Source organism: Elephas maximus, chromosome X (genome assembly GCF_024166365.1).
Source record: "Elephas maximus indicus isolate mEleMax1 chromosome X, mEleMax1 primary haplotype, whole genome shotgun sequence".
In the NCBI taxonomy this organism is placed as follows: Eukaryota; Metazoa; Chordata; class Mammalia; order Proboscidea; family Elephantidae; genus Elephas; species Elephas maximus.
The window spans coordinates 48,168,383-48,184,030 of NC_064846.1; the positions used below are offsets into that span (position 1 = coordinate 48,168,383).

Genomic DNA, 15,648 nt, shown 5'->3' on the forward strand with positions numbered 1-15,648 from the left:
TCTCTGTTATCTATAATACAACGAAGACTATCCTGTATACTTTTTTATGTGCATCTCTGATTATTGCCTTAGGATATTCCTAGAAGTTCTTGTTTGGTGCCATCGAGTCAGTTCTGACTCATAGCAACCCTATGTACTATAGAACAAAACACTGCCCAGTCTTACACCATCCTCACAATCATTGCGATGTTTGAGCTCATTGTTGCAGCCAGTGTGTCAGTCCATCTCGTTGAGGGACTTCCTCTTTATCACTCACCCCTCTACCAAGCACGATGTCCTTCAGGGACTGGTCCCTCCTGATAGCATGTCCAAAGTACGTGAGATGAAGTCTGGCCATTCTGGCTTCTAAGGAGCATTCTGGATGTACTTCTTCCAAGACAGATTTGTCCGTTCTTCTGGAAGACCATGGTATATTCAGTATTTTTCACCAACAAGGTAATTTAGAGGCATCTTCCTTACTCATTGTTCAGCTTTCTCATGCATATGAGACAAATGCAAATACCAGGGCTTGAGTCAAGCACACCTGAGTCCTCAAAGTGACATATTTGCTTTTTAACACTTTAAAGAGGTCTTTTGCAATAGATTTGCCTGATGTAATACGTTGTTTTTGATTTCTTCCCATGCTTCCATGGGCATTGATTGTGGATCCAAGTAAAATGAAATCCTTGACAACTTCAATCTTTTCTCCATTTATCATGATATTGCTTATCAGTCCAGTTGTGAGGATTTTTATTTTCTTTATGTTGAGGCGTAATCCATACTGAAGGCTTTGGTCTTTGATCTTCATCAGTAAGCACTTCAAGTCCTCCTCACTTTCTGCAAGCAAAGTAGTGTCATCTGCATATCGCAGGTTGTTAATGATTCTCCCTCCAATCCTGATGCCATGTTCTTCATATTGTCCAGCTTCTCGGATTATTTGCTCAGCATACAGATTGAATAAGTATGGTGAAGTAGAAAGTGAAATTGCCAGATTACTTTCTATAAAGCTTCTACCAATTTACATCTCAGTCAGCAGTATATAAAAATGTATTTTGTATACCTTTGGCAACACCAGGTAATTTATTTTTTCTTAATTGGCACTATTGATGGAACCCCAGAGCATTGCTTTATGTTTTAATAAAATATAAATTATTCATGACAGAAGTGAAACGGTGGATGTAATATTATAAACTAGTACTGCAAAGAACTAGTGGCTCTAGATGATACTTTGGCAAACATTGGAACAGACCATATTTTACCCCTAAGGGTTGATACGTTCTATAAATATAAAAAAATTCTCAGTCTCAATTTTATTATAGAGAAAGTGCTAATTCTTTTTCCTAACGATATTGCTCTTTGAGTGCTTATTAATCAAAATGTTAGCCATTTCTGTGTGTATGTTTATCAGGACTCATTTTTTTTTTGTTCATTTTTAAAAATAAAACTTAACTTCTGGCAAAAATTACACAAATTTTGTGGAAATTTTTGATTGTTACTCAGGAGTACTTTCTCATCAGGATCACTTGAAGTAGCAAAAACTACAAGTATTGTTCAGGTCTTTGATATTGTCATTAAAACCTTGTAAATTTGGATACATCCATGTATCAAGATCTTGAATAAACTTGGAAGAAAAGGATTTGGTAAGTTCATTATTTGATATTATATAATCTCTTTTTTTGCAAAATATTTACAAAACCAGTATTGTACGATTTTTGATCCCCCGAGTAAAGAATTAACCAATGTGAAGGCAGTTCGCATACACTGAAACTTGTTTCCCACCAGTGGTTTATCATAATAGTCAAGCTACATCTTAAAAAACCCCAGTCTTAGCTGACTAATAAAGTATGATCTCTTGATACTTATGACTTAAAATCTTATTTAATGCAATCGATATATTGAAGGTTTTAAAGAGAGTGTGTTGTTCACTCTTGATACTGTTGTTTAGTTTCATCCTAGGTAACCAAGAGATTAGGAGTGCTTCTATGGTTTTTTTGTTTTATTATATTCTCACATTCTTCACTTATCTAGTCTCTCATGATGGTCTTAAGAGTAAAGCTATAATCAAAACCAGTTAGAAAGAAATTCTTCATTTTACTGTACAAGGAGGCACATAGAGTGCTTTCCTAATGTTCTAGAAAGCAGTCCTTATTTTAGCTTCTTTGGTAACACTAGTTGACTACCCTCATTTTGAAGCCTAATTCAGCTCTGAAACCCTACAACTTTGTAAGTGAGGAGTGGAATCTGTACGCATGTAGTTTATTTTCCTGCCCCTGGTGAAGTCTGGTATTCACATAGGTTAGGTCACTTGTTATATATTTTTCTTATTTATCACACTAATTCTAGGGCCTGTAAGAAGTTATATAGCCAAATGGGTGATAATAGAATTATTAGCTAGGTTGCAATGTGTCTTAGTTATCTTGGGCTGCTATAACAGAAGTACCACAAGTGGATGGCTTTAATAAAGAGAAATTTATTCTCTCACAGTCTGGGAGGCTAGAAGTCCAAATTCAGCTCCAGGGGAAAGCTTTCTCTCTCTGTGGGCTCTAGAGGACGGTCCTTGTCTTCAGTCTTCCCCTGTTCTAGGAGCTTCTCAGCACAAGTATCCTGGGTCCAGAGAATTCACTCTGCTCCTGGCACTACTTTCTTGGTGGTAAGAGGTCCCCCTGTCTTTGTTGGCTTCTCTTTAATATCTCAAAAGAGATCGACTCAAGGTAGATTGAGTCCTGCCTCATTAACATAACTACCTCTAATCCTGCCTCGTTTACAACAGATAGGAAAATTGCAAGAGATGGACAATCACACAATACTGGGAAACATGGCCTAGCCAAGTTCACACACATTTTTGGGGGACGCTATTCAATCCATAACAGAATGTTTCTCTTGGCATGCAAACTGGACTGACTGTCTTTGAGCCAGGGCTTCTAACAGTTTCTTCTGGTTTGAACCTGTGGTGAGAACTTGCATTTCTAACAAGTTCCCGGGAAGTTATGCATAAGAATCACCTGAGGATCTTGTTAAAAGGTAGATTCTGATTCAGTATTTCTGGAGTAGAAATGGAAATTCTCAGCAGGGAGTTGGTTAGAAAGGCAGATTCTCAGCAGGGGTTCAAACATGAATAAACAGGTTGGAAGCCCTGCTTTTTAGCTTTGGTAAAGACTATGGGTCTAGTATAAATAAGCATTGCTTCAAAATGATAAAACAAAACTTAAAGAACTGTACCCCAAGAATGCTGCACATTTAACTATACCTACTGTTGTCAGTGATACACGATTTAAGGTATGTTATCCTGGCACTGAAAAGTAATTTAGGGGCTATGATTAGAACCAAGGATTTTCTGTTTGTCTAAAATAGATTATCATCATTCTAAAAATTCTTTAAAAAAAGGTAGCTTTGTGTAATAAGTACTTTCCCAAAATATATATTGAACGTGATAACCTAAAACAATCCTAGCTTAAAAATAGTTACAAGCAAATGAAATGAAGACCGATATTAATTGTGAGGGAAAAACTAATGGCATAAACCAGCTGATTCTTTGACAAGTGTTAATTTATTTCTCTTATCCATTCCAACAAATATTTGATGCCTCCTATTTATAAGCCAAAGTGGGATACAGAGATAAGTAAGACACAATCCTTGCTCTGAATGAGTTTATAGTTTAAATAAGTAAGAGAAATTGAATGATACAGGGGGTAATAGCTATTAGAGAAGTACTAAAGGAAACTCTGTAGTAGTTCAAAAAAAGGCAGGAAATTTTAGCTAGAAATATTAGTGAAGGCATTCCAGAAAAGGTGGCTTTTGAACAGAATGCTGGGTAGTTAGCAGGGCATGAATAAAGTCTCTGAAGCAAGAAAACTTGAGAGAATGTGAGTATGAAATAGTTTTTATTTAAGATATTAAGTGGTTTCTTTTGAATAGCGCACAGATAACATACTTTTGCCTATTAAATTAATGAAGTTATTTTATAGTAAAATATTTAGTGCTGCTGATGAGAGTATAACTAGGTATATTCTTTCTTGAAAGTAATTTTGTAGTATATATCAAGAGTCCCCCCCCCAACCCCCCATAATCAAACCAAATCAAACCCAGTGCTGTCGAGTCAATTCCGACTCATAGCAACCCTACAGGACAGAGTAGAACTGCCCCATAGAGTTTCCAAGGAGTGCCTGGCAGATTCGAACTGCCGACCCTTTGGTTAGCAGCCGTAGCACTTAACCACTACACCACCAGCAAAAAGATGTATCTTTGACCTGCAATCACACTTGCAGGATATCTGACAGAATAATTTATATTTTTGAAGTGGGAAAATGACCCAGAAAGCACAAAGGAGAATATTGACACACTTTACACTTAAAATTTAAAAACCAATATTTGACCAAAAGAAATACCCAAGACAAAGAGAAATGGCATACTAGGAAAAATATTTGCAATACATCAGATGAAGCACTTATTTCCTGAATATACAAAGGGCCCTTATAAATCAATAATTAAAAAAAAAAAGTAAAAAAATGGGCAAAGGACTTGAACAAGTCATTCATAGAAGAAATTCAGTTATGTTGTTACGAGTTGATTCTGACTCATAGTGACCCTATAGGACAGAGTGGAACTGCCCCGTAGGGTTTCCTAGGATCCGCTGGTGGATTTGAACAGCCGACCTTTTGGTTACCAGTCAGGCTCTTAATCACTACACCACCAGGGCTCCATTGTTAATAGTAAAAAAAAGTCGAATTGAAAGTGTTGTTTTTTTTTTCTTTTTTTGACACCTATGAAACAGTTAAATCCAGTGTCGAGAGGATGTGGGGAAGTAGGCCCATAAATATACTCCTGGTGGCAATGTGAAATGGGTACATTCATTCTTTTTTAGAAGGCATTTTTAACTTTTTATTTTGAAATAATTTCAGACTTTTATAAAAGACTTGCAAAAATAGTATACCGTTTCCATAGACCCTTCATTCAGTTTTCCTTAATGTTGACATCTTACATTATTACAATGATCAAAACTAATTAATATTGACACAATACTATTAACTAGGGACTTCATTTGAACTTCACTGTCTTTTCCACCAGCGTCGTTTTTCCGTTCCAGTATGTAATCCAGAATCCCTCATTGTTTTAGTTGTCATGGTTCCTTAGTTTCTTCCAATCTGTGACAGTTCCTCAGTCTTCGTCTTTCATGACCTTGACAGTTTTGAAGAGTATTTATTGATCAGTTATTTTGTAGAATGTCCCTGATTTAAGCTTATGTTTTCTCATGTTTAAATTAAGGTTATATATTTTTGGCAAGAATATCGTGGTCGTGATGTCGTGCCCTTCTTGGTGCATCGTATCGGTGGTACCTTATAGCCATATGCCTTATTACTGGTAATATTAACTTTGGTCACTTGGTTAAGGTGGTGTCAACCATGTTTCTCCATATTAATGTTATTAAATTTTCTTTTGTAATTAATATTATTAATACTATATTAATATTTCAGGGGAGATACTTTCAAACCATGAAGACATACAGTTTCAACCTTAAACTATTTTCACTAATGTTAGCATTCACTGATGGATTTTGTTTATAGCAGTTATTACTGTGGTGTTCTAATTGAAATTTTCTGTTTCCCTCATAGGAGCCCTGGTGGCACAGTGGTTAAAGCACTCGGCTGCTAATTAAAAGGTTGGCAGTTCAAACTCATCAGTGGCTCCACAGGAGAAAAGACCTGGTAATCTGCTCCCATAAAGATTACAGCCTAGGAAACCCTATGGGGCAATTCTACTCTGTCTGGTAGGGTTGCTATGAGTCAGAATTGACTCAACGGCACACAACAACAAATTCCCATTATTTCTTCTACATTTATTAATTATAATTTTTCTGTTAGGGAGATTTGCCCGTTTTCCCCCATTTATTTATTTTTTGAACCATTTATTTATATTAGTATGGAATCGTGGGTATTCATTCTTTGAGGTATAATCTAATACCTTTGTTATTTCTTTCTGTTACTCCAGTTTTAACCATTGAGAGTTCTTTCAGGTTGGTTCCTGTGTCCTTTTGACGTGTCTTTATCTTTTTTTTTTAATTTTTATAAGTAGTTCCTTACTTTTCTGGCACCAGAAAATGCCAGATTCATCTTGTGTTTTTCCTGTCCCAGCACTGGAATCAACCACTACTCCAAGGAGCCCTGGTTCCTTTTATCAGAGAATGGTATCTGGAAACTCAAGATTGGGGTGCTGAGCGTGTTCATTGCTACTGGTGTGTCACTCTAGACCTGGAGAACAGATTTTAATAGATTAAAATCTAAATGGCAGTACTCTTTTGACTTAGCAAGTCTGCTAGAAATATATCCTATAGAAGCACTGGCATAAGTGTGTTGATTAGGATGTTTATTATTATATTTTTAATGGTGAAAAAAATTAAAAAATCCATCATGTCCATCAGTATGAAAGATTGTTATCAGTTGGATACCGTTGAGTCAATTCCGACTCATAGAGACCCCATGTAACAGTAAAACTGCCCCAGAGGGTTTTTTGGCTATAGTCCTTGCAGAAGCAGATCGCCAAGTCTTTCTCCCAAAGAGCCGCCGAGTGGATTCAAACCGTCAGCCTTTCCGTTAGCAGCTGAGCACTTAACTCATGTGCCACCAGGGCTGGTTAGACTTATTTGTGATATGGTCATGCAATAGAATACCATAGAACTGTTAAAAAGTATTGGGTAGATCTATGCGTTCTGGCATAGAAAGACATGTTAAGAGAGTCAGTCTTTATTTTTTAAAAAAAAAAAGCAAATTGCAAAGCAGTTTAGATTAGTATGGTTCAGTTTCTGCTTAAAATTGTGTGTGTGTTAGAATATGCTTAGAAAAAAGTTCACAAGGGTACTGTCTTAGTTATCTAATTCTGCTGTAACAGAAATATCACAAGTGGATGGTTTTAACAGAAATTTATTCTCTAATATTTTAGGAGGCTAAAAGTCCAAATTCAGGGTACCAGCTCCAGGGGAAGGCTTTCTCTCTCTGTCAGCTCTGGGGAAAGGTCCTTGTCATCAATTTTCCCCTGGTCTAAGAGCTCCTCAGTACAGGGACATTGGGTCCAAAGGATGCACTCCGCTCCTGGCTCCTCCCGCAAGGTGGTACTGAGGGTCCCTCTCTCTGCTTGCTTTTCTCTCCTTTTATCTCTTATAAGATAGAAGGTGATGCTAGCCAGGAAAACTCGCCTTATATCAGATCAGGGTTGTGGCCTGAGTAAGGGTGTTACATCCCACCCTAATCCTCTTGCCTCATTAACCACAGGCAGAGATTAGAATTTACAACATGTAGAAAAATTACCTCAGATCACACAGTGGAGAACAACCACACAATAGTGGGAATCATGGCCCAGTCAAGTTGACACATATTTTTGGGGACACTATTTTTTTTATTCGATCCATGACAGGTACCCGCCTGTCTAGGGGCTTGGATAATTTAGAAAGGGTACTTTGACTTCTCGTATTATATATCCTGTAATATTTGATTATTTTTTAAATACTTCTTTAAAAATTATCTAACTTTTCCATTTGGCTTCATTCTAGACTATGATAGGCTGGAATTATCTCTATACAATGTGTGTGTGTACAGAAACACATGTATAGTATACAGTGTACACAAAGGTTTGTGGTGGTTTTACTTAGGTTGTGACAGTTTTTACATATAATTTAATATTTCTGAATCAAGTCACCTAAAATCTTACGACCATTTAAGTCTCCTGTACCAGCCATACTCATTCACATACATTCTTGAGGGGAAAAAAGATTTTGCCAGAGTTTAGATTCTGAGCAGTAACTTCCAGTAGCTTGACTGACTTTACAACAGTTGTATAATCATGTTTTAAATGAGTCATTTTGTTGTTCCTTTGTAATTTCTTTGGTCAAATTTTAAAGTGTACCTTTTTTCTTTGTGGAAATTTTGGAAAATACTTCTCAGCACAAGGAATATAAAAATCTATTTAAAAAATTAAAAATAGATAAATCACCTGTATTCCTCTCACCTACAATAACCAACATAATACTTAAAAAAAAAAAAAAAAAGGTAGCTGTCGAGTCCATTCCGACTCATAGAGACCCAATAGGACAGAGTAGAACTGCTCCATAGGGTTTCCAAGGAGCAGCTGGTAGATTTGAACTTTTGGTTAGCAGCCAAGCTCTCAACCACTGCACCGCCAGGGTACCAGTTATATCTACTAGCACTTGCCAGTATATGATGTATGTTATATTTATCTAAAACAAGACCAGTAAAAGACCATTGCTTAGGAAAATTATTTTGAAAGGTGCTCACCAGAACTGACTTTCATTTAGATTTGAAGACGAAATGCTAAGGACTTGGTTAATATTTTCCACTCTTTTCTCAAACATTCTATTTTAAACTTACTAAGTTTGGTCCTCGAGACAGTAAGTACTACATAAAGATGCATCATGCTTGAAACATTTCCAGCAGATTGCTATCACAAGTTTAGTGTAGACTTTATTTCTAGAATAATGTTTTCCAAATATTGGTTAACAGACTAACTTAACTTATTTGCAGAGAAAGGAAAAAAAAAAAACCACATTTATGGTTTGTTTTAAGTCTGTCCCCAAATACGAGGGTTGTCTGAAGTTGAATGACAGTGCCTTGTATTTGGATGACCTTTTACTTAATCTCCCATGAGCTGCATGGACACAGTTTTGCTCCCTTGCATTCTGTGAGCCAGGCTTTCTCAGTGCTGCTTTATTCCCTAATCATAAGATGACGAACTCTTAAAGCTGCGTAATCTTTTTTTCATGCCACCAGATTACAGTTAAGTAATAAGAATCTGTAATGCCTCAGTCTGTTAAAAAATCTGCCAAGCTAAGGCTTTCCCATTTCCTTATGTTACAAAAAGATGGCATTATAATTTTAACAAATTCATCTCTCTTCCTGCTCATCTGTGTGGTGGTAATCTACTTATTTCTCTTACATTAAATTATTTCTTCAATTTATTTTAATAGAATGACTTTAGGAGAAGGGTGCTGTTTGTAGGGAGGATGCTAGGCGAGAGGCGAATGCACGGTCCATTTTTCTATTGTGTAAAAAAAACTCAATTAGGTTAGGTTAGAAAATGTAATTTGGTTATCTTTCATCTACTGGATAGTCATTTTTTTCTTTTTTTTTATAATGAAAGAAATGTCCTTTAAGATTTCGGGCACAGAGAAAAATTATACCTTTCTTTTGTATTAAAGCTCCTCTGAGAATAGGCTTCCAACTGACTTGGGGCTATGAGAGTAGAGATGAGTAGAAGATTGAAGCTGGTGTTCTCATCTAGTTGAGTGAATTCTCTGACACCTTTGATCATCCTTTCCAACTTCTCCATACCTAGTGCGAAGAGTCAAGTGTTGACTATCCTTTGCAAATATTTATTGATGAAATTATCTTCCAAATTATGCAAACTAGTGGGTAGTTTGGAAACCCTGAAGGCGTAGTGGTTAAGTGCTGTGGCTGCTAACCAAAAGGTCAGCAGTTCAGATCTGCCAGGTGCTACTTGGAAACTCTATGGGGAAGCTCTACTCTGCTCCTATAGCGTCACTATGAGTCAGAATTGACTCGATGGCAATGGGTTTAGTGGGTAGTTTTGTATTCTCCCTACCCCCTGCCACCTGTAGGTCTTTAAATGATTTTACGGAAGGTTGCTGTTCATTGAATTTTATGTATATATATAGAGAGAGAAGTTTTTCTTCTCCAAAATTCTCCTTGTGAGCTCTTTGAATGTTATTTTAATATGGATATTGAGAGTTTTTTCCCTCTTCTTTGTGTTAATATCAAATGTTAGCCCTTTGGGAGAAAAATAAGACAATCTTATAGTATGCCTTCTATTGATAATTAGCCTTAACCATTTGTGTTTAGACACGTGCGGATAGTCTTCAGCACCTCCTCCCCGAAGGTGGGCTGTTAAAGATTATTAACTTGAAGTTGAAAAGTAATTCCATTAAAAAAAAAAAAAGAGGGGGCATACTCTTGTTAGTTAGTGGTAAATCTGGGTATAAATTGTTCTTTCCTTCTAATAGTATCAAAGGGGAAAATTAACTGTCAAAATTAACACCAGCTAGTCAAACATACCAACGACCGTGAAGATGGTGCAGGACCAGGCAACGCTTTGTTCTATTATGTATAAAGTCGCTGTGAGTCAGAGTTGACTCAACGGCAACTAACAACAACAACAAAGTTGGTGTGGTGACTACAGTTATGTGGATATTTGTTTTTATGTCTCCCATTGAGGTGTCTAGATTAAAAAAAAACACTTTAAAAGTTCTTTTTATAACACAATCATATGTAAGTGGTACTGAATGCTGCAGGATGGAACTAAAACCTTAGTTCTTCAGAATCATGGCATTGCGTCCAGTCCACCCTCAAAAAACCAAAACCAAAACCAAACTGATTGCCATCTAGTCAATTCCAACTCAAAGTGACCCTATAGGACAAAATAGAACTGCCCCATAGTGTTTCCAAGGCTGTAAATCCTTACGGAAGCAGACTGCCGGATCTTTCTCCCTCGGAGCAGCTGGTGGGTTCAAATCACCGACCTTTCAGTGAGCAGCTGAGCGCTTAACCAGTGAGCCACCAGTATACCCTCAGTGCTGGTGAAATGTAAGAAAGCAGTGTGTTTACTGAAGGTCCTGTTTTGAGTATTTGGATCTCCTGCATAGGTCAACCTTGACTGTAAACTGACCCTAAACCTCCTTGGTGCATATATCTTGAAGAACTGATCTGTACATAAATTGAGGGAAGATGAAAATATCTAGGTTTCTACTTAGACCAGTGCTGTATTTTGAATTTGGCATTGTTGAAAGGAAATTATTCATTTTTGGTTTTGAAGGGAAGATAGCTAGATGCCTGCAGGCATTTGGGGGTGGGGATGCCTGCCCTGGTAGATTGACTAGTTTTGCTGTGGTCAGACATTGATTGTCTCTGAATTTGCTCCTCTCCTGATGGTGGAGGAGTGGTGGGGTAAAAGGTACAAATAAAACCATTAAGAACATGACTCCTTTTTCTTGATATTTTCCCATAGAGTTTCAACTACTGTGTCCTGTGTCTTAGAGTCTTGCCGACTTTATTGAGATCATAATAGCACTACCTCTAGTTAGACACTCACCTTCAGGCACTTCTTGTTTTTCCTTTGGTACCTAGCTTATCATATGCACGGGTAATGTGAAACCACATTTGAGGGTTGTTTTTTTTTCTCACGTCGCTGTACTCATAAATGTTGGTGTCTCTTTCTGCAGATTGAAATCACAGAAGATATACTTGTTCTTCTTAAGAAAAAAAGAAGAAATCTGTAAGTATTTGTCCTTTAAAAATTGTAAATTTGTCATTTTATCAGCTTTTGAGGAAAAAAAAAATTAAGCACGCTGACCATATTAACAGGCATCTTGACTCTTTATAGTGGAAAAACCCTACCAATATTCGTTTGTGTTAAAAAGGCAATATATGAAAAAGTAATATAGAAAAACTTTTTACCCTGTGCAACTTCTAAAGTTTCAATCATTTGCCACTCATATATAAAGGAAGTGATAATTAAAATCTAAATATCATCCTTTTCTTTGAATTATGCCAAAAAAATGGAATCACAGATTGTGATTCCAGTTCCAAGTCCTGAGGCTTATCAGCTGTGTGATCTTTGGCAAGCTACTTCGCTCCCCTTCACCTCAGTTTCCGCGTATATAAAATGGGTTTTTTGTAAGGATTAACGGCGATAGTGTATGTAAGTGTTTAGCATCGTGTCTGGCACAGTAACTGCACAATAAATAGTTCATTATTGTTGATGAAGTTAAATCGGTAACAATTTATACTTGCCTCAATAAATTGAAGCTTATTCAGATTTAGAGATTATTTCTCAAGCTGATTATATTTCTGATCTTTAAAAATTTAAGTATTAGCATTATCCTTTATTGAGGCATCTGCTGTGTACCATAACATAGGCTAAAAGAAATGCAACAAAGCACCCTAAAATTAGAATATAGTGTTTGAGTCTTGGACCTTGAATATTATCTACTTCAGTGGTTCCCAAACATTGATTTTTAGACCAATGCTGATCAGTGAAAAAGTTTATACTGGTCTGTAGTGAAGTGAGGAAAATATGCTGAACTTTTTCAATTTAAAGGATGACTTTTTATTGTAAGATATAGCCTTCTGATTTCGGGGAGTTAAACGTGTCCTTTATTTTATGAAATGAAGGTGATGGTAAATTGTAGGGTTTGTTGTTGCTGTGTTTGGGATTTTTTGGGGGGGTGTGGGTGGGTATCCATACCTGACAAAAAATTGGTTAACCCTGTGGCAGTACCCCTACCATCTTTTTTTCTTTTTAAAAATTTTGCTGATCTGCGATATCTTAAAACCTGGATCCTATTTTTTCATTTTACAGATGAGGAAACAGAAGTTGATAGGTTATTTAATTTTCCTCACATCTTACAGGCATCAGAATGCTGTTTACACACACACGCTCATTCACATGCACTCTCTCTCACAACACACACACACATGCACGCACACACGCATGCACACACACACACAGAGCAATAGGCCCGAAGCTTATCTAGACTTGGAAGGGAAAAAATGTACAAAGGTGAAGAGTAGGAGTAGTCAGAAGTATTGTCAGGAACATTTAGCCAGTTGTTCAGGATGATACCCTTTGGCATTTTGGAAATGGGTCTTGCAGCTGGCACAGCTTTGCCTCAGGTATTCCGAAATACACCTGAAAACAGAAATACTTAATTCTCTTGTCATCTGTGCCTTACTCATCTTAGTGAAGTATGGGTCAGGTAAACAAATTAACAGAGAGAGAACATCATGGAGATGTTAACTCGGGGGGGGAGGGTACTTTTCCATGGCTTCTTGTAGTTGGCCATTGTGTGGCTTTATTATTTAGTTATAAATTCTATAATTTCTGAAATGTTAAGGATAAAAGCACATTTTGAATGACCTGCTGTCTTTGGAATACCTGTGCCACTGTTGTTCTATACTAAAAAAAAAGAAAAAAATCTTTTTTTTTTGTTCTATACTAGTGGTGATTTTTTTTTATTTCACTTTTCAACAAATTTATCTGTCTTTGAATTCTTTTATTAGTCTCACTTGTAAGATAATTAATACTGAAGAGCAGAGTGGGTTTTTTGTTTGTTTAAACCACAATACATTTTCACATTATGGTGACCAGGTGCTACATTGTGGTGACTTATTTAGCCATTTTCTAAGAAGTGGTTTAAGACTACACTGATGCATGAACAAAGAAATAACCTATCAAACTGGCTTCTCCTCCAGCAAATGTGGTAGGTGGGTCATGTGGTACAAAGGGACAGTTGCCAAATAATTCCTATAAAACAAAGATACCTCTGGGAAATACTACTGCTGGGTATAGTTTTTTAGTTATTCTCATGGTTGGCAGCATTCATGGTTGCCAGCCCTCAGTCCTATTACTTTATTATAATAAGCATGTAAGATGACAGGAGATAGATATGTATGTAACCTCTAGATATAGTCTGTATATTCCTCACTTAAAACACACTTGCTGTAACTATGAGTTAGCCTTAAAGTTAAATTTTGTAACCCAATTTTTTTTTTAGTTGTGTTAAAATCATAAATGTGTTCCCTTAGAGAAAAAAACACCCAATAAGTATAAGACTTTACAGACAAATTTGGAGTTAAACACCATGGTGTAAAGTCTAATTTAGTAGTAGGGTTTTATCTATAGGGACTTGTAGCAGTTACTGTTTAGAAGCATTTGTAGAACTTTGAAGTTCTACAAATTATTCTGCCACCCTCCCACAGCACTAAACCATTCATATTTCTCCCCAAGCATTCAACTCCCAGAACTTAGTTTTTTTTTTTTTTTTCCATGATGTCTAATAAAGTTGAACTGTAATATCATACTTTGCCAGTAGGTGCTACTTACTAGCATAATTTACACTCAAAAACCCTTAAATGTAAGATTTGGATTAAATTATAAAAAATGAATTTCCAACTTTAGAAATCTACATACTTAAAAGCCACTGTTCTTGTGATCACTTACAATGAAGAATAGCTATATGTAATTATACCTGGTGTCCGTGAAATGTATAGGCAGCAACACTGACTCCCAGATATCCTCATTTCAACATATATAGATAGGATTCCAGTTATAGCATTCTATGACCTAGTAAAAGCATTATGTGATGCATGCTGGGGGATGTTTTTAAGGCATTATGGGCGGGAACTCAATGCTAGATCATGAAAGAGCATCTTCAACATGGCTGCTGGGGTGCTTTCTTTGCTGGCAAAAGCTGGAAAAAGTCTGGCAGGATGGCGACTTCAGGCGTCAGTACCTCTTCAGGTGATGAACTAAACAGGTTCTGCTAATCTTGTGAGAGACACACCCAAAGATCGGTCATAGCTGTGAAATGTTTTCAGTCAAACTAGCTAAGTGCAGGTGTAATGTGTTGGTGTAGGGTTTTGATATAGTCATCTTAGGTTTTTGTTTTGTTTTGCTTTTTTAGCTTTTAAATGTATTGTAATTATTGCATAGCTGGGTTTAAAGTTTGATTGTACAAGGTATTTCATGCAGTATAACAGTTTTGAGTCAGATGAGACTTCCAAGCGACAGATTGATACATATTTCACACGATTTAGTCTTACAGCCTGTCAGATAGCAAAAAACCCTGCTAGTCTTAATGCCCTTATTTTCTTGAAATATTAATATTTTGTCAGTTTTAATATTAGAATATTAAGTTAATTACTTTGTAATATATCATGTCAAGTTGGCTTTCTTTAACCGAGTGCAACTGTTCTTTCTTAGCATAGTATTTCAGCTTTCTCCATATGTTTTAAAATCATTTAGAAGTTATAATAGTGCATGAATTAAAGTAAGATTTTTTTAAAAGTACCCCACCGCTTCACAAAAGTCTTGGTAATGCAACATGTATTTAGAAATAGGATCTTTTAAAGTACAAGATGTATTCTTATCTGTTTAATCTCTTGGTGCTTTTCTTCTTGAAACTTATTATAATTGTTTTCTGATTGAATATTTAGTAGATACAGATGAAATCCTTTTGGAAGACAGATTTCCTGCTTATTTGCCAATTCAATTACCCTTAAATAATGTGTGACTTGAAAATGTGTTTTCTTAAAGCAGCACTTATATATTTGTTGATTTTCAAAATGATATTTGTTACATTTTCATAAGCTCGTGTGTCAAGGGCAGATGAAGCTAATTTGTCACTACTATGTGTTTCAACTTGGCAGATGCATGGATCCTTGCTTGGTTTAGTCTATTTTCTAAAACTTTTTTGAAAAAAAAAAATGTCTCGGCATTAACCAAGTTCAGTATATTAATTTTTCTCTTTTATTCTTTAATTGGTGTTGGGTCACAAACTTCTGGGAAAATTTCTTTTTTTAAATTCAGACTTTAATCAGTGTGTAGTATTTGTTTACTTTGTGTATTAGAGCTTAATGTATCACTAATGCTTTTTGTCTTTAACCTAACTGTCTCAGAAGGTTTGAAGTAACTGGAATGAAATACTTGATCATTAAATTTTACCTAAAAACAAAAAATAAAATTGCACCTCATTTCCACTTCAACTTCTAAGATTTACTAGACATCTAAAGGTTTCTTGTTTTTTGTTTTTGTTTTCCCTTCTATAAAAAATGCCTTAGGATGTAGAACAGAGATCAGTGCTCAAAATTG

General features: G+C 36.1%; 1 protein-coding gene across 3 annotated transcripts in view; it reads left to right on the top strand.

Annotated features, from left to right (window-relative positions):
• The window catches only part of ACSL4 (acyl-CoA synthetase long chain family member 4), an 83,520-nt gene that overhangs the window by 33,038 nt on the left and 34,834 nt on the right, over window positions 1-15,648 (top strand). For all 3 annotated transcript variants that reach the window (XM_049872059.1, XM_049872061.1, XM_049872062.1), the window contains exon 2: window positions 11,219-11,271. The gene's annotated coding sequence lies outside the window, so the exon portion shown is untranslated. The remainder of the gene's footprint in view (window positions 1-11,218; window positions 11,272-15,648) is intronic.